The sequence below is a fragment of the Erithacus rubecula genome, assembly GCF_903797595.1.
Source record: "Erithacus rubecula genome assembly, chromosome: 3".
In the NCBI taxonomy this organism is placed as follows: Eukaryota; Metazoa; Chordata; class Aves; order Passeriformes; family Muscicapidae; genus Erithacus; species Erithacus rubecula.
In genome coordinates this window covers 12,204,755-12,226,924 of record NC_136689.1, presented here as the reverse complement: position 1 = coordinate 12,226,924, position 22,170 = coordinate 12,204,755, and the positions used below count along the sequence as shown (strand labels likewise).

The 22,170-nt window shown below is 39.6% G+C and overlaps 1 long non-coding RNA gene across 1 annotated transcript in view; it reads right to left on the bottom strand.

Annotated features, from left to right (window-relative positions):
- The window catches only part of LOC306799784, a 151,200-nt gene extending 136,238 nt beyond the window's left edge, over positions 1-14,962 (bottom strand). The window contains exon 1 of the long non-coding RNA XR_013773680.1: positions 14,889-14,962. This is a non-coding gene — a long non-coding RNA (uncharacterized lncRNA). The remainder of the gene's footprint in view (positions 1-14,888) is intronic.
- Between the last annotated feature and the right edge of the window lie 7,208 nt (positions 14,963-22,170).

The window sequence follows — 22,170 nt, the reverse complement described above, 5'->3', positions numbered from 1 at the left end:
CTAACCACTGTGAAGGAAATTAACTTCAGCCCAGCCATAAGCAGCACAGCACTCATTCAGGCACAGCAAACCAACAACTAAAATCATATCTGAATAAGTTTAAGCTCCTCCAGATATGGTATGGGGATGCAAATGACCCATTTTAAGCATTCAGACGAGCTGAGTCTGGATGAAGGAAATGAAAGAACAATTGTCTTAAGCAACTATCTATGAAGATTTTTCCCATTTTCATCGCAAAAATCCCCCCTTTCTAGTACTTTCAATATTCAGTGTTGCTACAGAAAGATTCTGATAACAGACCATCCTTTGGAAAAGAAGCTTCCCTGCAAAATACCTAACCAGCAATACTTTCACTTAAGGTCCAGTCTGGTTCCTGCAGTAGCCAGTGTGAACGAACAGATCAATATTACACGTGTTTTTTAGCTTTAGTACACTAGGAAAAAGGTGTGCCTGGACAGTTCAAATCTGTACATATAGAAAAGATCCTGGTTTATGTGAGATATAACATTGTGCCAGTCTCAGTGTGAACTATGATTCAGGGTTAGCTGAAGCTCAAATGCAGCAGGTAAAACTGCTGTTGTGGACCAAGAAAGCACAGGTGAGATGAATGAAGTGTGAGACAGAAAAGGGGAAAGACAAGTGATGTAAATATGAAGAGCTGAGAGGAACAGAGACCAGTGGAGAGGGCTGAATGTAACTGGGGAGGAGTGGGCAGCTAAGGGGACAGCAAACAGGAATGAATTTCAAAAATATACAAAGAGAAGTAATAGAGGGAGAAGGAGAATAAACCGGAAGGCATGGTGAAGAAGTAGAACAGCTTCCATCTTTACAATGCTTCACAGAGTTTAAGAACAAAGAGCTATGACAGCTCTGAATTCAGGGCAGAGTACACAGCTGAGAACAAAAATGGCACTAATTTTAAATGACCTGACACAATGTGGTGTGTGGATTTTTATTTTATTTTATTTCAAGAATCATGAAGTCCATACATTGCATATTTTTGAATCTCTGACGTTCCCTGTTTCTTTTTTTCTGTCAAGAGACAACTTTGTTTTCTTGCATAAAGTAATGATTCATTTTGTATAACTCAGGAAGGAGCCTCAAGGCAGAAATCTTTCTCCTTCATTTGGAGCATCTGTAAAATACACGATGGAAAAAGATCTAATGGGCAGAACAAGAGCATCCAGACCCTGGCTGTCTTTCACTTGACCAAGGCCAAAGGCTGCCCTGGCTTTAAAGGAGTTAATTTGCAGCCCTCCTGTCTGCCCTGCATACAAGGGGCTCACTCTGCTGGCTGCCAGGGCAGCTGGTCAATGTGCAAACTCTCATCTGAGGGTAATCCTACCTATTAACCCACACAGTATAGATCCAGATGTGCCTTTTATTCCCCTCACCATCAATCCTCTGTCTAGGCAAAGTCCCTTGGTTTTCAGTGGGAAGGCTTAGCCAACAGTAGCCAGAGACAAATTTTACCTCTTTCCTCCTTCTTACCCTACAGAATTTGGAACTGATCATGTCCCAGGACAAGTTCTGACTGTGTGCAATGATTTAAAAACCCCCCAAAAACATGATGATTAAGAGAAAAAAGCAACCACTTTAAAGGCAAGTGACAGAACTTGGTTGCACCTTGATTGAGTTTCAGGAATTAGTTTCTTCTCAAGAGAAATAGGAAATATTTGTCTGGCAGCCTGATGTCTTCCTTCTTCCTTCCTCAGGAATGGGATCCCCTCTAGAGAGTAAAACTGATGGTTACACTCTGGATTCACCAAGAATTGGACAGGATGTTTTGTCCACCCTCTGATCTGCAATACTCCTACACAGGGCATATTTACCCATTTACCCAGCTGGGTACCCACATCTCCACATTTACCCAGCTGGGTCCAGTCACTGCTCAGGTTTCCAGATCTCAAGGGAGTCACAGGTGCCTGAGGAGAGCCAGAAGAAAAGTGCTTATATACCTTGTACTTTCTTGCACGTAATTTTGGATGCTCTGGTAAGATTTCCACACCTCTTCTTGTGTCTGCCTGGAAATTTTTCAGGACAAAGACTGCCATGAAGAATTTTCTCAAAATACATTTTTGACTTTGCCTACAGATACATTTTGCAGAAATCTGGAGAGCTGAGATTCAGAATTCCCATCTCTGCAGTACAGATTCATTGCCTGGCAACACAAACCTGAGGTGAGGCTTCCTCTCTGTCCTGAGGGCTGAGGAAAGAGGCAGAGAGGCACCTTGAGAGAAAGAGGGCTGTTCTCAGGGACATCTGCAAGACTTCCATTGCATTTTTCAGGTCTAGCTCTTTTCTTTTGTGATCACAACAGAAGTCACAGCAACAATCTGCTTCATAACTGTGTTTGGTAAAGGTTAACAACACAGTCAACGTGTGGGACATTTTTTTTATTTTACAGCAGAAAATGATTTCTTCATCTACTTTTTCTTTGATAGAGTTCGTAAAGGTATATTTGTTATATTTGTGCTTGTGGGGTCATCCGCTAATTTCAGCTTAGAGAAAGCGCCAGGAAGTAGAAATCAATTTTTTTTCCCTGTGAACTGAAGCAATGGAAAAAACCTTCATATATATATATACATATATATATATATATATATATATATATATATATATATATATATATATATAAATTTTTTTCTCTTTTTTTAAAGAGGATGCCTTCAGAATATTTCCACCTATGTACTTGTCATATAAGTGCTTGGTCTGCAGTTCTGATGGGGAAAGGATGGGTAAAACATCACCTACTTAATTCTTGGTGTGCCAGATACAATCTGGTGATGTTTAGAGCATATAAAGCATCGAGGTCAGGCTGTTGCAGACTGGTCAGGGACATCATCACAGCTTATCAAAGTGAAATAGAAGGAGAGAGGTTTGAAAAAGGAGAGAGGAACAGCCTACTTAGGAGTTCTTTTAGCTCCACTTTTCCATTATAAAGTTTTTCTTAAGCTAAGGAATGGGTAGGCTTGTTAGATAAATATATGTACTGAAGAAGAGGAGAGGAGAGGAGAGGAGAGGAGAGGAGAGGAGAGGAGAGGAGAGGAGAGGAGAGGAGAGGAGAGGAGAGGAGAGGAGAGGAGAGGAGAGGAGAGGAGAGGAGAGGAGGAGGAGAGGAGAGGAGAGGAGAGGAGAGGAGAGGAGAGGAGAGGAGAGGAGGAGAGGAGAGGAGAGGAGAGGAGAGGAGAGGAGAGGAGAGGAGAGGAGAGGAGAGGAGAGGAGAGGAGAGGAGAGGAGAGGAGAGGAGAGGAGAGGAGAGGAGAGGAGAGGACTGCTGACTACTGCCACATGAATGCCAAATATTAGAGTGCAAAAAGGGCTCCTTTTTGTGGTAATGTTCTTGAAATGTATAAGTGACAAATATATATGCATTTTTTGAAAAAAAAATCCCCAAAAAAACTATGCTCTGAAATCTAGGGAAAGCCTTCCAGTGGTATTCTTGAAACAACATAAAAGTCTCCTGGTTTAGGTTACTCATCTATCATCATTTGCTGCTCAATGGAGATTACTCCCATTGTAGACTGAGAAATTGAAAGAATGACAATGTCCTTGCAACATGTGTAACAGAATCTCTTAATACTGCCTTATAAAGGAATGAATAATTGGCATTGATTAAGAGTGTGTGGGGACAGGACACAGTCCCTGATTTTACCTGGGAGGGTTTTGGCAGTCTTGGGTTAGTTCTGGATCTGTTGCTGGCTCTGTGCTAGAACTGGGCAGTTGTGGGTGTAGAAAGGGAGCCTCTCCTGGAGCTGGTCACAGAGCACAGGGATGGCAAAGCAGAGAGACCCAGGGGTGAGACTGTGCTGCAGGATCAGCCTGTGTGGGAGCAGGGACAGCTGAACCCCAGCAGCTGGCTCGTGTCTGTCAGTGGGGCTGCTGTGCCAGCTGTGAGACCTCCTGCTCTGCACTCTGCCTGCTCCTGCTGGGGATGACATAGGCAGTCTGCAAAACAAACAGCAATTTGTTAGAGCCTGATGACAAATTTACACGTTGGCTGGGAGTGCACATGTAAGAGGCAGAAAAAGCAAATTCCAGCTGGAAAATCTCACTGGACCTTGTATTGGCTTAAGCTGGGCAAAAGCTCCCTTATATCTTATCTCACAGAGTTGTTTCCTAGGATCCTTGGTGTATTCATTCTGTCTCCAGATAGGGAAAAATGAAATGCTGTCATCGGGTGAAGAAATGAATTGCCCAGGTGATATCTTCTTTGTACCTCCACCTAGCTGCATATCTGATGGCCTGACTACACACAAGTAGTTTGTGTAGACTCTGCCAATGGTGCCAATGGTGGAATAGGTGCCATAAATCCCACAAACTGATTTGTTTTAATAAATAGCTTCTTGGAAGCATAAAGAAAATAAACTCTTCGCTCATAGGATACATTTGAAGTCTGACCTGCAAAGCCATTCCAGGTGGTATATAGCTTGGTGAATCTCTGTTTTCTCTCTTTTGGAGCAAAGTCAGATTGTTTTCACTGTGATGAGCTTTTACTGCTCCCTCAGACCAGATCTGGAGAATGTCTGCTCCTGTAGTGGTGGATGTGTGTCCCGAAGCGACAAGCAACCGTCTCAGAGCTGAACGTCTGCCAACCATTTCCACTCCTTAAGAGAACTTGTCTGGAAACACTCATCCTACCCATTATATTTTTCAAGTGAAATACAAACACACTGCAAAATCATATGTATTTTTGCTGAAATGTCAGCATTTTGTAAGGAAAAAGTCCTGACTTTGCTGAAATTGGAAGTTTCGCTATTCTGCAATGTTTTATGTCAGTACATCTAGGAAACATTGCCTCATGGTATCAGTAGTTCCTGAAGTTGCTTTACTGGGAATCCTTTATTCCATTGCATTTCCCCTCTAAGACAAGAAGGTACTGCTAGACACTACAAAAAGACAGTAACACATTTTTTGTTGCAATGGTATAGACAAAATACTCCATGGCGCCTTTTCGTGTGATATATGTCAACTTTTTGGAGAATCTGGATAACTTCTTGTGCTTAATGGGCTGAGAAGAGATTTTCTGTGGAAGTGACTGTCTGAAAGAGAATTATGCTATTTTCAAAATCAGTACTTTTTCAGAGAAAAAAAAGTCAAAATTCTCTGACTTCCCATATGAACAGGCTTTGCCATTTTCATTTGCTGTGGAAAACTTTTATCAGTCAGGAAAAAGAAAAACATAAATTCCTTATTTCTTTCTTCCAGGAAATTTGTTCATGAAAAATTTTTCATTCCACTCTAGGCCAGGATTGTAATTTTTTCAGAATATGAAGATTTTTGTGGGAGAGATGGACATTTTGAAGACTGGTGAATATTTTCATTGTGCTAAGATTAGGAAAAGGAATGATTAATGTGAATATGAAAGTCATCTGTAATTTCTGAGGACGCTGCAGTTATTCATACCCCTGTGATTTCCAAACTATATCATGAAATATGCTTCATACCTGAACATTGTGGCAAAATATGTGACAGATGTTGTTTGAGAGTGGCAGCTGAATGAAGCATGTTACTCTAATTCACTGATTAAGTGTCTGGTTCCCTATCAGCTTCTGAGTGACTGCCATTGATTTGTGAATTTATATATGATTTGGAGCCTTCCTAATTAAAATGCTGCTTTTCTTTTTCATTCCTGTTTGACAGTAGAGGTCAGCTGACTTGATATTATATTATTTGAGTAGTCTGCTTTATGAATGACTGCCATGGGGAGGTTTCCAGGAAAGGATCTGAATTTTGTCCTCCTGAAAGTCTGAGATAGCTCCTGTTCAGGGAATCTCTATTTCCAAGAATTTTCTTCAGAAAAGATATACACATAATTTGAAGAGGATGGAATATTCATAAAGATATTGATTACTATCTGATGCTCAGAGAACTTGTAATTAAAAAATTGTATAAAATTCTTTAAAATCAATAATGTTCCAGAGATCCCATTGACACTAGAAATATGTTTTTATCCTAAACAATTCAATTCAGAAAGCAAAAAGAGGAAAATTAATTTTTTTCATAGAACTTTACTTTCTTTCTCAAATAACCTTTCAGGTACCCAAAGTCCCTTTGGTGACAGCTTCACTGGCTTTGCATAAGGAATGCAATGAAGTCAGAAGTCCCCTCAAAACAACAAGAAACATGTGCAAAGAATATTCAGGAGCTGTGAAAGTCAATACCAGTGTACTATACAGTTGTTCTTGTGCATTGGAAAAGGCATCAATAAAGTCCCTATTAGCAGTCAGTAGTCTTACATCCTGATTTTGAAGCCATAAGCATAGTAAACCTCTAAAGGGTTATTCCATCTGAAGGATAAATCTGTTAAATATGTGTCCACATTGCACCAAAACACTTTAGCAGTTCCCTTGAGTGAGAGATACTTGTTTGAGCAGTCTATCACATTATATGGATTATATTTTGGGTTGCATAGATAAATTTAACAGTGTTCTTTTAGCCATTGTGTTGGATGTACTACAGATCAGTTTTCTTATGTATTTATTTAATGGGTCTCCATTGCACAGGGTTTTGTCTGATGGAAGAAAATCAGATTTTTAAGAGGCCTGCTTGATTTCTTTAACAGCTCTTCAGTTTGCTGGTCTCTGATATGTAGAATTAAGTTTTCTATTCCATCTTGTGCAGGACTGAATAAAAAAGGGTGAGAAACAGGGAGAGTCAAACTCTGTCACCCAATTAGACCAGATGGTCTTTTTCACTAGACTGTGAATTAACTTTACTTAGGGATGACTGAAAGTTGGTCTGTGCTCCAGGGGAAACCACAGTGTTTGGAAATCTTATTCCAGGCTTATTTGGAAGACAGTTACAAATAGGATTCTTATGAAGAAGGCACTTTGAACAGCATCATGACAATAACATAATTTGAAATTAACTCTATAATCTGCACCTGCCTGTTGCAATTGTTGAAAGAAATGTTGTCCTTTTAATCTCTTCTCTAAGGAGTGCCAGAAATTGAGGATGATGAACAAAAAGATGGCCAAGGAATGTGAATACTCTGTCTTGAATTTGAATAGGGCTGCTTGAACACCTGCAAGTCTCAGCAGAACTTCAGGAAGTCTCAAGTCTTACAGAAGTGTGCTCATGGTCCAACTGAATGTCATGGACAGAAAAGTCCTTCTGTGATGTTTTTTGGGTCAGTGAGTAATCACTTCCCTAAGAAATTAAATTTCTATGGAAAATTCATTTTCTCTTGTTTTACCTCTAACAAAATCACTTGGCATTGAGTAGAAATGACTGGAAGGTGGGGAGAGGCAAAGTAGAATCTTATGAAAATGTGTCTCTTGCATCTCTGCATCCCTGGGTGGAGATGGATAGGCTTCTCTTCTGTTTGCTTTATTTTCTTTTTTTTAAAATAGATTTGCAAAATGCTGCTTTAAAGTTTTGTTTCTGAAGTTGTCTCAGTCCTTTTAACTTCCTTTTAATTTATGTTGGTTTGTTTGTTTGTTTGATTTTAAAAAATATATTTTATTTATTTATTTATTTATTTTACAGACAGAGGGGAAGAAACATATTCTGGATAAGACTAATTTTTGAGCTGTTTATCTCCAGCAAGGTTGGGTGCCTGCCCATCACTGGCTGCAAAGTGTGTAAGTGGCAGGTCTGTTCTCTGTTTTTGCCTCCTTGCTGCTTCTGTTTGATTAACTCAGCAGCAGTTGGGTATTAGCTGGATAAAACTAGCTCTCCAAATGAATATGTTTATTGAGGAGCACAGGGTGAATAAAGAATTAAATTCTGATGATAAAAAATTTGGTGCTTTCCTGGAGTGATTTTTAATCACTCAGTGGAAAAAAAACCCCAAGAAACCCAAAGATAAAGGCAGATTTCTTTCTATGGTGTCTGTAGGAATACTTTAGGGATTTAGGTTCTAATAGAGGGTCACTATTTATATCTCTGGGTAAAGAAGCAGATAGTGAGGAGCTAAACCTGTAAATATATTTAGACATGCATTGGATTGCATCAAACCAGGCACAGCACGTTGGTGGGACCAGGTGAACTGGGCTGGTGCTGCTGCCTTGGCATTGGCAGAAGTGCAAAGCTCTGCCAGAAAAGGAGAATTCTTATTTAGGTTACACTTTGTACATTTCCTTTCTGCTGCTGTGCTGTCAGCAGCCCAGCATTGACAGTCTCTCACAGGGAAGGATTCCATCTTTCATGACTGCTGTAAAAACAAGGCATTTTAAAAACATGAAATAGGAAAACATGAGTTGCAAAGATGGAGGAATAGAATAACATGAAATAAAAAGTTCATATGATGCTTATTCCATAGTCCCACAAAATTAGATAAGACACTATCTGTAGGCAAATGGAAAACTCAAAAAGCAATGAAATGGAGAAAGAAAAGCCAAAAAAAAGGGAAATACATTTATAAACAAATTAATCTAAGAAGCTTTGACGACAATGGAAAAGTTGGACAACATGAGATTAATTTACAAATAAAGTATATTTATGTCTCATGTACCATGGCAAACATAGAATTCTTTCCATCTTTCTGCAAATGGCTCAAAATTCAGCCAGGAAAAGGATGAACTGGTAGGTAAGTGCAAACCTAAAAGGGTCTGAAAACTCAGCAGAAACTCTTTTTTTCTGAATCAATCTGCTTAATATATGAAATGATCAAATTCTTGACATATTTTTCTTAGGAACTAAAGCAATATTTGTCCTCAATCTTAATGGAGAAATACAGTGATTTTTCGCAAAAAAGAAAAGATAAAGTTAGGCCTCTCTTCAGAACAACAACAAAAAAGATAATTTCATGAACAAAACAGCTGTTACAATTGTTATAATTTTAGTAGATATTGATTTTTATTATTGGGCAGTTTTTTTTTTATTTGCAGGGAGTTTAAGGAGATATGTACTGTAGTGTGTGTCAGCTCAAGCTTTGCCCCTGTTTGAATTCCCAAGGAATGTTCCCACTGCTTCCAGTGACTGCATGATTCCACCCAGCAAGGCAAACATCACTGCCTGGGGCCTGAGTCAGATAAGGGCTCTTACAAACCTCATTTGCAAATAACTCACATAAAGAGGAAATTATATTTCTGAGTAAGCAGCAAGCAAGCAGGACACCAAGTTATCTTGACCCTAATTTGATCTTCCTGACGTTCATCACAGTCATCTTTTGGCTAATGCTGTGGTTTGTGTGGTGAGGCTGGTATGTGTGCCCAAGTTCTTTGTGGCTCTGCAGAAATCAGGAGTCCTCTTGGCCCCCCAGGGTTGTGCACAGAGGCAGATCAGACATGAGAAGCTGTTGCTGTTCATGTTTTCCAGGACAGTCATTTTTCCCATTACGAGTAAGAGTAACTTTTCCACCATACAGATAAAAATTGGAGGTCACAGATCTTCAGTTCTATGCCCTTCCTCCATGTTACCTGGGAGCTTCTGCTAGACTCATAGGTGCCCTTGGACCTTGGCTAAATTGCTGTTTAATAATTCAGAAAATTTCAGTTTGACTCAACAAAGAATTATTGCCTTCTATTTTCAGTTCTTTGAGGGAAAACAATCTGCATTTATGTCAGTAATAGAAGAGGCTGCTTACAGGAGGGTTTGCAGTACTAAGGGGTGAGCAATAAAATATTCTCTGTGATTTGTTGAAGCCTTACTCTAAACTCCAGTTATATGGCAGATTAAGCCTTGTGGAACTGGCCCTTAGTCCTAGCCTGGAATTAAGACTGTGAATAAAAATATTTTTATTTATGCTGACTAATCCAAGCAGCAGTAAATTATTGCAAACTTCTTTTGAATTATTCCTCATGGAACTTATTTGTATATTTATCTTGCTCACACAGTAGATTTATTTCTTTTTCATTCTTTTGTTAAAACCCCAGCAGATTAACAGCTGTTGATGGCTCTTGGATCCTGCTGGGCTTCCACTCTTCAGCATGTTTTGTGCTTGTGTACCAGTTTACAGTCAGGCTGGGGCTGTGGTGGGGCACAAGGGATTTGCTCTCAGTGAGCAGGGACATCCAGGATCTCTTTTTTAATTTATTTATTTTTCCATTTTTCTTTAAATCCCTGAAAGACACATCACCAAACAGAAGATTTCCATGAAGGCAGACAAAAGAAATTTCCAACCAAAATGATGGCAAATTTAACTAATTTAACTTTGCCATGTGCAGAAGACATAAGACAGAACTTTTTTTTACTTGCATGTAGTGGACCAGAGTGCATTCCCAGGCACTTGAGTGCTTGGTATACTGAGATGAAGATGGCCTGGGTGGTGCTGGGGTTGTGAGAGCAGCACTGAGTCCCTGGGGAGGGAAGCTGTGGAGCAATGAGAGCCCTGCTTTGGAATTCTCAGCCTAATGAAGAGAAGTAAGCTGGGTGAGCGTGCTGTGCAGCCCAGCAGGCTGGCAGCAAGGCAGTGCCTAGCACACACCATGAGGCACTGAACAGCTGCCTGGGAGAGATAATATTTCATGGGGACTTCTGGAAGCACTTTTGTTAGTCACTGGCTGCATAGCTGCCCCTGCTCTTACTCCTCTCTTTCAGACCTAAGACACGCTTGCATAAGCTGCTGCTCCAGCCTAGCAGTGGGAGGAAGGCAAAAATGCTAAAAATGGCTGCAATGCAGATGATTTATATTCTCTGGGTTATACATTGAAGCAAGTCAGGGCAGAGGTGCTTATTTTTGTCCCCACCTTTCTGCTTCCTCCTTCCCTCACTGTGCTCTGCTCCTCACAGGAGTGACACAGCCCATTCTCCTTGGGCACTGTGAACCATCCCACACACTCTGGGGATGCCTCCCAGCACACTGCTGAGAAAAGTTCTTGTTCTGGCTCAAAATCACAACTGGAAGCTGTTATTTGACAACACAATTTTCCTATGCATAATGCAATATTTGGGATCAGTCATTGCTTCATACTAAACTTGATTTTATTTGATTCTGGGTGATTCCCCCCCCCCCCCCCCCCCCCCTCCCCCAGTGGTAAATTAAAAAGAATGACTGCTTTGGTGTCATGTAAAACCCAAACACTAATAGAAGAGAGTAGTATTATTGATTCTAATATTTCTTTAAAATGTATACTTTTTGTTTCATTTGAAATGAATGTAATGGGCTGGACCACTGGAATTTCTGCATGGTCCCTCTGACTCAGCACTTGATGCCCTCCACTAAGGAAAAGCAGTGGTAACAGCCCAGAGCACCCATTTTGTTAAGCTCTTTTAACAACATAAATAGAGCTTGAAATGTATTAAGAATGAAACTGCCAGTTATCCAAATATCTTGGAAAAACATAGACACGACCATACAATCTTGATGATTATATTTAATAATATGCTCAGCAATATTCCATAATGCAATATTCCTGCAAAACATTCCTTATTATGAAAGATAATAAATTAAGAGCCATGTAAAATATCCTTGCTTAGGCAATTTGAGAAAATAAGGGAATAATTTGAAACATTCATTGCCTAAAGTTTTTGGCTTATGATTCTTGGCATTATATAAGGAAGCCTCCAGACAGTTTCAGCTTGAAAATGTGACACTATAATTTTATTTACATTTTTTACACAGAATAATAGGTGTGTAAGGTAATGCAGAGAGAAACTTCCCTCTCCCCAGACAACATTTGCTTTTCCATGAGAATATGCAATCTCAGGCCATGAGACACTCACACCCAAATAATCACACTCATCTTTAGTTTAACTACTGTGAGGAGTTTTGATTTCTGTGGGACCACACGCAGTAGGAAAGTTGAGCATGGGAAAAAAATTTTGCAGATTCAGACAAAGAATCCAGACTATCTGGACAGAGCCCATAAAACCAGATAGTTCACTGCAGCTAGGGGCCTAAATTGCATATATCTATATGCATGAGGAAAGCTGGCATTCCATTCCATAGTATATTTCAAGCTTTCAAAAATCTGTCATTGTTTGAAGTGGTCACAAACTCTCAAAGTTCTATAATTTTCCCAGGTAAAAAAAAATCAGTGTTGGTATTTTATTATTACCATGTTTTAGATATTAAAACAATAAATAACAAAACCAAATTTTGTTTGAAATAAGATATTGAAACACCTTATATTGTTTGCAAAAGAATTACATGTTCTTTCAAATTTCCTATTCTAGTTATTCAGACTGAGTGTACTGTACCAAATGACCCAATTTATAGGGAAGCTGGGTATGAAAGACTAATGAAGGACTGTCATTAATATTTTCAATGGGGGTGTGCACACTATACTGTTAAGCATAATTAAGATCTTCCTTAGGGCAAGAATACAGATATGGGCATAAAAAGTAGTAGCAAACTATCATAAACAGAGAACAGAATTTGGGCCATATTGGCCCAAGCTGGGGCACCCACAAAGTGCAGGGCTCTCATAGCCAAAGACCCTTGGCCCTACTCAGCACAGCTATAACACTTGCAGGTTATAACATATATAATATGTGTATAACACTCATCAGGTGTCTGCACAACAATTCACTGCACAGTGGAGGCACCTTCACAAAAACCCATGTCCCTCTTCAAACACAATATGGGTTCTCACAGGCTCATTTTCCAAAGATACCCTATTAAACCCATGTCATTAAAGTCTAGATCTAAAGACTAAGTAGCATCATAGCTATCTGTGCATCTTTATCAAAATACTCTCTGGTTTTCCTTCTGGTTGGTGTATAGACCTATTTGAAATACTTGCAGTAGTAGTACTTTGGTCCATATAGCACATCCTTAAATGTATCTTATTTTTCCTGTTGGGTAGATGTTCATAGCCCAGACTGAAATGCTCTTTAGCATCTCTCAGCTGCAGGAGAATGGCCTGGTTAGAAAATATAGCCCTGGAAAATGGGGTTCATCCAACTTCGTTTCAGTTCCAGGTGTCCTACTTCTCAGGTAAACGTTCTGTTTGGCAAGTTAGGGGGTGGTTTTTTTTCCTCCAGCGTTTTCCTTTATTTAATTTCTTGCTTTCCTCCACTGCCCTAAAGAGCAGACTACTTAATTAATGGAAAGGGAAAGATCTGAGGAATTGAGAAACATTGTCCCCAGATACCTAAAAGCCTATGCTCAGATTCAATTACCCAAAGAGGAATATGAATGTGGATCTTTGAAACAAATATCCCAGTCATAACACTATAAGGGATTTTTTGTCTGCTAACTTTCCCTCCCTTCCCTCCATTTTTCTGTGGAAGGCTTAGCTTCCTGGCTCTGCAAAGCTCATGGCTGTGAAACACAAGTGGAGCCAGTAGCTTTTTTCAGCTTGTGAGTTGAAGCTCAACTCACAAAATATCCTCTGGCTCAGCCCAGTGGAGAATTTCTCTTCTATGTGTCTGCTGATTTAGTGGATGAGGTGTTCATGTTATGCACTGTTCCATGAATTGTACAAAGAATAGCACAAGTCAAGCAGCTGTATTGGATCTGTAACTTGTAAAACTGGGTCTAACTTACAGGTTTGACATATCTGCAGCCAAATATAGTGGCCAAACAAATGCAGCAGCTGAAAGAGAGACCAACTAAGCTGATTATAATGAGGGGACAAGGCATGGCATTTCCATCTTTAGCGTGAAGTTCCTTCTTGGGGTTTCTGCAGGTCTTGTCCAGCCAACGCATCTGTGCTCCTCTGCTGCTGAGAGCTGTGGCCTCTGGGTCACTACCAGTGCAGGAGGAGCTCTGAGCATCTGAATAGAATTATCATGTGAATCTTGTCCCAGGAGCCCAAACCTCCCTGAAAATCAGTAGTATTGGCCCCTAAACATCTCAGAGTTTATTTAAAAATCCTTAAGTAAGAAGATGTGGGATTCTGTAAGGATTTGATGTCTGTTTTAACATCTACTTTAGAATAAGGGCTGAAGCAGATGTAAAAAGTGGGACAATAATGAACAAGGCAGTTTTAAAAGGGTTTAAAAGCAGCTGAAGGAGCCTGTGGTTTTATGCATCTACTATGTCTATTTTACCATCAGGAAACTTCTGTGTCACCTTCCCAAGTAGATTTGTTTGATTCAACTCCAGTGGCAATCACCTTGATTATGGTCTGACCAGCATTTGCTTTTCTAACACTACTAGTGTTCTTTTTTTTTTCCTTGAGGAAAAAAAAAATTCTTTAATAATTGGAAGCTCACTGTTGTGGAAAAGCTGTTCACTGTAGCTATTTTTCTCAGATGGCACAAATACTCCTTTTAGAAAAAAGGGATGAATCTTTTCTTTCACAGTTGCTCCTTTAATAAATTATTTGTTTAAATCATATATTTGTCCTCCTCAGTGGCGAAGCTTGTTCCTTATTTAAAACAGGATGACAGGGCTCTTCCACTGTTTAGAAAGGCACTGAAGCTGATACTCCAGAACAGAGCCACCCATTCTTCTGCTGGGAGCTAATTGATTAGCCTTAGAGCTACAGATCTGTACCCAGGGACTCAAATAAGAGCACTTCGTTTTTCTTTTGAATGACTTATTTCCCCAGGCTATCTACATTAGACATGTCCAGGTGGTCTCAAATTATTTACAACTGCAGGAACCTCTGTGGTCACAGGATTATCTGCATGGGGAAGCACATTTGAAAGTCAGTATTTCCTTCTCAGAAAACAGGACAGTCTTTGTTAGTACATATTCCCATTTGAAATACTTTTAAACTAAGCTAAGAGAACCTAAATATATATGTCTCCTTGCAGTCACTTAAGAGAAATTATTTCCCTTAAAAGAAGATTATAAGAAGAAAAAGGTAGGAAGGGACTTGAATGTACTGCATATTTTATTAAATTTTTTATGATGTGCATGAATCCAGTACAGAGACTAATTTAATGCTATATCTTCTGATCAGTCTACTCATCAATTGTCATTTCAGTTGTTGAGCTTATTTGCAAATGTCCCCACAGAAGAGAAGCACAACATGTAACAGAACAGGTGGTGCCTATCCTATGGAGTATCCATTCTCCAACATAGCTGATGACATTGAGGGCCCAACTTTCCTTCTGTTCCTGTTTTTTTTTTTTTTTTTTTTTTTTTTTTTTTTTTTTTTTTGGTTTTTTTTTTTTTTTTTTTTTTCCTTTGCATTGGTCATTGGTTGTCCCAATGCAAACAGAATTTTAGCTTGTGGCTGTCACCATAATTGACTTTTTCAGTTTTAGTGGTTATTTCTTTCCAGAGTGTCTTCAAGGTTATTCTTAGGTCTTTCTCTGAGGCTGCTGGCATTGCTCAGCTTGGCAGCCAGATGAATGTTTTAAGAGGAAATCTGACAGTCTGCATGTATCTCCTGTAGTACCAGTGCCAAGACAGCCCCTCTTTTAAATACCTATAGAATAGTGTATATACACATTCATAAAATGTGGTAGTCGGGTTATAGACTTGATTCAGTTTTAATTTCACAGTTTGTTTTTGTTGAATCATAGATTCATATAAATTAGAGACGGAAAAGTTGTATTAGGTCATTTAGTCTATCCCACTGCCAAAGCTGGATTGTTCCCTGCAGTATATTTTCCAGTGTTTTATCCAGTACTTTTCCATTCTCCGGGTTGGGCTTACACTTCAGCCTTTTTTTTTTTCAGTTAAGCTTATGTTTTGACATTTTGAGTATTTTTCTCTAAAATTCATTGAATTCTGTCACCCCCCTGAGGCAGTAACAACAGTGATGATGCCTGTTGCTACTTTTCAATTGTTACTTGCTAACTAAAGTTATTAACCCGTGACTGTGCTGGAAATAAGGCCCTCTGTCATACAAGCAGGAGTGACATTGGGAATTTGTGCTTCAATGAGTAAAGCTGTGGATTATATCTGTGAATTGCTAACAACACATGTGCTGTTTATTTGCTATTTTCTTCTAGCTGGCAAATGCTCTTCCTCTTTTTTGACTATGAGTCATAAATGAGGTGTATATTTCCTTGGGTCTCTGTTTAACTGATTAAAATTTCTTAGTCAGTCACTCACTTCCAAAATAGCACTTCATTAATATAAATCAAATATCTTTCTAAGACTAGGCAAAGTTTTAGTGTCTGCACATACACCAAGCATGTGAAAACCTTTTTCTGTGTGGCAATAATAAATACAAAATATAGTCAGAAGAGGTCATATGATGATAGGACCAACACAAAGGAGTTTGTGTTCAGTAAAAGGCAGAGATCAGTGCTGCATGCCAGCTCCACACTTGGCACCAGTTGTGGACAAGGCTCAGGCTGTGCTGGTGCTGTGTACCTGTGTCTCATGGAGCTGAAAAATCCTGGTGGCACTCATCCCTGATGATGCTCAGCATGTGTGCCTGCAGTCCTGCAGAAGGACACACAGCTGGGCCCACAGGAGCTCTGAAAAGCAAGCTCTGACCTCACCATCACTGCCAGCAGGCTTGATATTTCCCTCTTGGTGACAGCAAGGCATCAGCTCTGTCCAAGGCAGAGGGGTCTGTCTGTGACTAATGCACTCGTGTGCTCCCTCTGCTTGTGCCAGACAGCACAGAGGGCCTGGTGCATGGCTGTGCAGGAAAAATCTGCAGAGCTATGCTCATTTAGGTCAGAATGAGAGTGTTACTGCAGTGATTTGCAGTTCTTTAGCCTTTTTGACAAAGACTTTTGAATATAATATTCCTCTACGGTGTTTGCCAGCAGAAATAAGCATTAACATTTTTTATATATAACAGAATTATAGGAGCTAACCTCCCTGTTAATGAGATGTTAACTCTCATTTGTTTTAAAATGTGGTGGTTTCTGAACAGAGAGGTTCTGTGGGATTTAATTAGAGGGAGTTAACCTTTTCCCACTGAAAGGGTGGCCCTACATGCTCCCCATTTTGAGCTTGCTTGTTGTATCTCCATCTCAAACAAATCTCACCGATGCATTAGTTAATGGTTGAAAAATGCTGTGAGGATGTAAGGGACTAGGAAGCAGAGCATTGTCATTAATATACAGAATTGCTGGTCAGGAGACCTGTGTTCCCTCCCAGCTGCATTGCTGATTTCCTGTAGCTGTGTGTGAAGATATTGTCATGCCAATAAAGTCCAACTGAACTATGCATGACCTGGCCATGTCAGCTACAGCCAGCCAAAATACTCAGAACTGCTTGCTAAAGTTTTAGGCACCTTTGTTTAGTAGAATAATCTGAAAAAAATTGTCTTGCCTTCCTATTACACTTTTCTGATAAATTTTTCTTGTGATTTATGGCACCAGAATTGGCATGAGACTTGAGTTTCTATTTCCCTCTTTTTCTTCATTTTTGAAATGAGCATGATGAATGTTTTGGTGTCTTATCAGGATTAAAAACCAGTTTCTCTTAATTCTTTCATGTCTTTGAAATAAAAAGTGCTGGGAAATTGCAAAGCAGATGGTAAAATGCTGTTCTTCCCATCTCACTTTGTCTCTGACACACATCCTGTGCATTCATGAAGATGAAATCCAGCTCTGTAATACATGGTAGCTCTGCTTGTTTAGCACATTTCCTGGCTTGGGTTGGAGAAATGACTTGTGAATAGAGTTAGACCTTCACCCACTGCCATTTCTTTGGCAGGTGACAACATATGAGATCATTTTACACAGCTCTAATCACTGTTAAATCCTTCACAGATACCAATCTAGAGAGTCAAGACAGAGCCTATTTGACTCAAAATTGTGCAAAGGAGACTACTGGTAAACTTACTAACCCTCCCAGTTAAGCCCCTCAAATCCTGTGCCAGGAAATTTACAGAGAAGATCAATTTTAATTTATTTCATTTCTCTGACCCTACTATGTATAACTCCTTCATAAGAATCTTATCACTTCTCTTTGTATTTTCTGGGGTAAAAGTGAAGGAGCCTGGAGGGTTCATGTCAGCCCCAACATGACTAAACTGAACTGTCTTAATCTCTGGACCAATTTGCTCTACAGGCCCCTAAGGAAGGAACTTGTTGATTTTGGCAGTGTTTACCTTTCCTACAAACAAATCCATCGTTTTCCAGACCGGCTGGCTCTTAAAAATCACTTGAGAGCTGAGGAAAAAAAAAACCTGCCCCAGGCTGCATCAGTATTCTTTTTCTTATGTTTGGGGGAATCTTTTGTGTTCTCCACAGCTGCTTGAGGATAATCCATAGAGTCAAGATTATTCACAGAGTCAATAAAAATGCCTGTAAAGTTCTCTGAGTTTAGTTTCCTTCAGTGGGGGGAGTGAAAGCCCCTGTCAAAATAAAAAGGAGAAAAAAAAATAAGATTCTTGACTGAGTTAACTGTGTAACTGTGTTCTCAGCTACAACTGTGGAGAGGAAATGAAAGGACTGACTTGAACCTGCTTGCCTTTCACTTTTGGAAACTACATGCCTTTTTTTTACTGCTGTTTTTTGTTTTATTTTATTTTGTTTTGGTTTGTTTTTTTTTCTTTTCATAGATTCCATACCAATAATATTTAGTGTGACTTATAAGTATCTGCTTTTAGTTATTATGTATCAGGAGTCAAATTCCCTGTTTCTAACCTAAACATGGCAGGTTCAAGTTTTTAGTTATTCACACATATATCACATGAAGTGATGAGAGCCATGTAATATATTGCAGAGCCATGTCATTCACCTCTGACTGCCTGAATTGCACTTTCTCACTAGTTTGTCTCCACCAGAACCAATCACTTAGCAACCAGATATTTAGTGTCTTCTTACATGCACTATTAAAAAAAAATCACACATTTTTTAATAAAAACTTTTTCATCTACTTCCACTGCCTTGAAGCTCTGGAATTCTTGTAGTGTGTGTGTGTGGGTGTGCTCTAATCATTGCTGTAAAGAAAGTGAACCCCACCTCTTTTGTGAAGACAGCAATAATTAGATTTTCAGAATAATTTTTGCTTCTTTTAAAGTTCTAAAAAACTCATGGTGTTCCTTCAAAAAAAAAAAAAAATATTAAGTTTAGAAGTGGGTGGTGGGCTCTGCAGCTCCAGGCTGCTCCTCACTGAGCTGATTGTTTTGGGTCCTGTTATGAGTTTCTAGCCCATTTCTTTAAAAAATTTTGGCACATAAATCATGTTCTGTGATGGAGACCAGTCACCTAAAATGTTTGGGACTTTAACTCTGTCACTGTATATAGCCCAAATCATTACGTTGAAGCTATTAAGTAATGTTTAGATGTTACTAGCACTTATTAGCTAAAGTTTTATTATTCCTTCAATGTCTATATAGTTAGACTCAATGAACCTAAGGACCTAAATTTACATTCTCCTGTGCACAGGCTGGACTTTGCTGCCCTTTGTCTATAATTCCTCTCTCTGAAGAGTGTCATCCTTCACTGATTAGTCCTGCCCACACACCCTTGGCTGCAGCAAACACTCTTTGGCCTCCCTAGTGCTCAGTTTGGTGCACAGTGCACACTGCCTGCTGGAAGTGTGCTAGGGCTAACATGCCAGGGTGAAGGATAGATGCCATTTGCCACAAACAAGATCCCATCTCAGCACAACACACCAGTTGGGGTCTGTCAGCACTTCTGTTTCACCCTCTGATGTGTTTATAGGCAGCAGCCATAGTCCCTCTCTGCAGTGATTTCTGCTGAATTAATAGTTTTTATGCTTGCAGTTTCTTGCTGCTGTTCTTTCACTGCTTTATAATGTCAGTGAAAATAACACATTGGACAGAAACTGAGTGTTTGCTTGTTTATATAAATTCTCTGTGCTCCCCAAAGAGCTGAAATTCATTTATATGGAGAAATTAGGTAGACCTCAACCACAATATGGAAGGTGTGTGAAAAATTAGATGGAAGACAATGGTTCAGAATCTACTGCTTCAAAATTTTTTTTTTTTTTTTGGGTGCATTTTATTCTTTTTGGCTGAGATAGGATAATGTAGTCATGGTAGTGTGGTGAATCATCTCAGTCAGAAGTCTGTGGGGATCAGAGCCATTGTGGAATTGGAGCCACTCTGATCAGCATTCTTTTCATGGTATCATCTGCTTCATTTTCTTTCCCTCTTCAGTCTGCTATGTTTTCTCTCATCTCTTATACATTTCTATCAGCTGAGACTATATTCTGCTATTAATCAAATAGTTTCACCAGATTACCTTTACTGACACTCCATGACTGAGATTTTCTGTTTACCACACTCCCTGCAGAAACCTGCTACTGTATTTTAAACCTATTCTCCAAACCTTGATCTCCTCCTGTATTTATGGGATTAGTGCTTTTTGGCATATCCTTGATAAAAGGCTGAATCACCACCACCACTCACCACAAACAAACAGGTATTACCACTCACCAGCAATCCATAGGCAGTGCCATCCCCCTGTAACCACAGCTAAATTGCACAGAAGTCCCCAGGAGGAATGACAGGTCATTATGATTACTTTGAAACTGTGTGGTTTCAAATACTTCCATAAAAATGTATTTAGCTGTGTGCTTGCAGACCCCTCCAGCTGCAGTCCAACACACTGCTCCAATCACAGCTCAGCTGCTTTCAGACACTGAAGTCTCTGTCTCCAGAGCTTCACCATCCCCATACCCAGTTATGCTGTGGCTCCTGCTCTGGCAGATGTTTGCTCTGTAAAGAGCTGGTTCTGTAAATGGCACCACTGCCTATAAACGTGGCCAGGCTAAGCCAGATCACTTTGGCAGGTTAGGAGGTGACTGCATAGGGAGGTTTGGTTTCACTCAGTGTGCTGGGGAGGAGCAGCAGGAGCTGCAGAAACCTCTCTGAGTGACTTAGCTGCAGTTTGAACCCCCATCCTCGAGCACCACCCATCACCATAACCACAGCAGAGCCTGCAGGTCCTGTGACTACACTGGACATGGACTTGGAGGATGTGGGACATGGGCTGTGCCTGTGCCTGCCCAGGAATAATAGAAAACAGCTACACTCTGAGTGTGCCTGCTTTCTCAAAGCTGCAGCAGGCTGTGTGCTCCAAGGGCTGCAGCCCTTGGCAGGCGTGTCTGCAGAGACGCTGCCAGCTTCTGAATAGGACTTCCAGGTAGACAGCTATTAGCAGCTGCAAAGAAAGCAATTTCTAAAAGTCAGGTATTAGATAATTCTTAAACACCTTAGTAACTGAGAGGAAAAATATACCACTTGAATATACAAAGAAAAAAAGTTGGCAAATGAAGGCTAAACTAATTTCAGAAAATGTCGAGTCAAAGGCACAGATCATTAGCAATGTCCATGCACAGCCTGTCATAACTTGCTTTCATCTCTGCCTTGGTTTTGCTTTTCCTGTAGGAAAAACTGCCTTCAGTACTCACTGTGCTTAAAATTTTCCACAATTCAGTGGAATTTTCAAATTTTCACTTGTATTTTCATAAGTTTGGAACGAATTTTCAAGAGGTGGTGACACAAACCAGTCATGAGATAATTAGCAATTAGACAAAAATTTTATTTGAAATAGGTAAAGCTTATATTTGTCCCCAATTTATTAAATTTAATATTTACTACAATTATGAAGTAAGATATTTTCCTGATATTTTCCTAATATTTAGATGCATATTTCTTAATATTTATCTTCTATGATACTTTTAATTTGTATCAGGAATCAACCTATAATATTTAGCAAATGCAAGTAAAATCTACTTCTAGGTATTTCATTAATAAAAGGATATCTGTTTAATATAAAATTAATTTTTCCTTTTACCAAGTGAAGATATCAAATTTTTGAACCAACCTCCACAAAATAATCAGGACACTGATTTGTCAGTGTCAAAAATGTTACAAGTATCTCCATGAACATAAGGCCTTTATATACCTTTTCAGGTTCATATTTATGTATCCTTTCAGATTTCAAAATTAACTGAAATTGAAGGGCTGAGCATATGTTTCTGAGAGCCATTTCACTTCTGAATACTTAGTTTACAGCCATTGACCAGAGATGTGGATACCAAAATGCTGACTCTAGCACAGCATCTGCATCTAGGCTCTTCCATAAAAATCCTGGTAATAGTGCTGAGGATATGCAGTACTCTATGCCTAAAACAGGACTGTGAACAGGAACTCTTAATTTAGTCACAAAGAAACACTAATGAGTGAAGCATTTTACAACCAGTGCTCCCTCTCCCTGAATTTTAGTACTTTTGCTGAGAACTGTGAAATAGTGTTGTCACTCATGTGAGCAATTCACAGCAAGGAAGCTTCTCCTGCATGCCAGCATCTGTAAATTTTCTTTTGAAAGTGCAACAAGGATCATGCTTTTTCTTTCTAATAGCAGCATAGAGGATGTGGGGAGAGCAATTCAGCCATTAGTCCTGCAGTTAAACTGCAGGAGGCTCAGTCTCTTTGCATAGCTCAGATCACTGGGGGTCAATAAATGGAGAGCCCATTTTCCCAGGGGGGCAGG